This window comes from Triticum aestivum, chromosome 2B (genome assembly GCF_018294505.1).
Source record: "Triticum aestivum cultivar Chinese Spring chromosome 2B, IWGSC CS RefSeq v2.1, whole genome shotgun sequence".
Lineage (NCBI taxonomy): Eukaryota > Viridiplantae > Streptophyta > Magnoliopsida > Poales > Poaceae > Triticum > Triticum aestivum.
Window position 1 is genome coordinate 33,256,007 of NC_057798.1, and position 1,410 is coordinate 33,257,416.

Here is a 1,410-nt window from a genome sequence, read left to right on the forward strand (position 1 = left end):
CTCGAAAGTTCAGCACATCAGTCCCTTTCAGTAAATGTATACCTGCAAAGCAATTATTCCTCTAAGTGAACCCTGAACTCTTTTGTGTAACATGTAAATAATTTTTTTGTAACATCTAAATATAACATTAAATTACAGTAGAGAAACATGGTGTACATGCATGTGTCGTAGGTGGGCCTATCAGAATCACAAGAAAGACATTTAGTTATGAGAACGTCTTTTTTGTAAAGGCCAGAGAGGTTACATAATGAAAAGAAGAGTCAGAGAAAGGTACCACGTACCCAAGACATGTAGCTGGAGAATCACAGAACCCTCAATCAAAAACCTAATTGTCAGTGAAAATCGAATGGTAACCTTCCTCGCCTGATCTGAATGAACTCTTGTGAATCAGAGAAAATCTTCAGCGTCATTTTTGAAATAAATAAATACTGATAAGACCACAATGTTCTACAATCTCCATTGGAAATTTTGCAAGTTATTATTATTACTCATTTTATTATTGCACATCACATATTTCACTGCCGGAAAAGATGATCATTTTCTTCCGGAGGTAGAAGAAGGCCTCGTGCTACTTGCTCATTTTACCCCGTCATTTAAGCAATGGCGCAAGATTTTCAACGCCAGCACGGTCACCCCGTTGAGCTCGTGGTCCGCGTCGGTCAGCGGCGTCCTCTCGCCGGCCCAGAGGACGAACGCCTTGTCGCAGCGCGCCGGCGTGCCACGAACGTGCTCCAGCAGGGTGGCCGCCTCCGTCAGCCGGTCCTCGTCCCCGCCCGCGGCCAAGTCCATGGAGGCGCGCCCCAGCCAGCGCACTGTCAAGGCGTAGTCGTTGGCGCACTCGTCCAGGACCAGCCGCCGCCGGGGCGACGTCTCGGAGGCCTGCAGCCGGGCGATGCGGTCGCCGGTGGCCTTGGCGGTCGCCATGGCGATCTTCACCGCGATGACCACCAGGCCGAGCTCGTCGGCCATCGCGCTCGCCGGGTCCGCCCCCAGCGTCTTCACGCAGAAGTCGTAGTCCTGCGCCCCGCCGGTGCCGACGAGCCTGCACGTGTCCTCCAGCGTGCTCGCCCTCGCCGTGCGCGCGTGCTGTGTGAGGAGCAGGAGGACGAGGACGGAGGAGAGAGCTTGGAGAGGGGCCATGGTCGTCTGATTTGTTTCTCTGTCCGACTCGAACTATATATAACAAGAGTATAAGGAGTAATTAGATGCTGGCGCTATAAATTTGTGTTTATGGTTTCAAACGTCTCCATTTGTTGCTCATGCATCAAAGTGAAACTCTTTTAGTAGTTACACCACATTAAATGAATTTGAATGTATAATGCGAACCAACCTGTGATTGAGATGGTTAGGTGGACAGTGGTATCCCCAACCTATCAGGGTTCAAATCCTGGTGCTCGCATTATTTCTGAA

The 1,410-nt window shown here is 50.1% G+C and overlaps 1 pseudogene; it reads right to left on the reverse strand.

The window, feature by feature from the left end:
• Positions 1–659: 659 nt before the first annotated feature.
• On the reverse strand, positions 660–1,140 carry LOC123038860 (putative invertase inhibitor; annotated as a pseudogene).
• Positions 1,141–1,410: the final 270 nt, after the last annotated feature.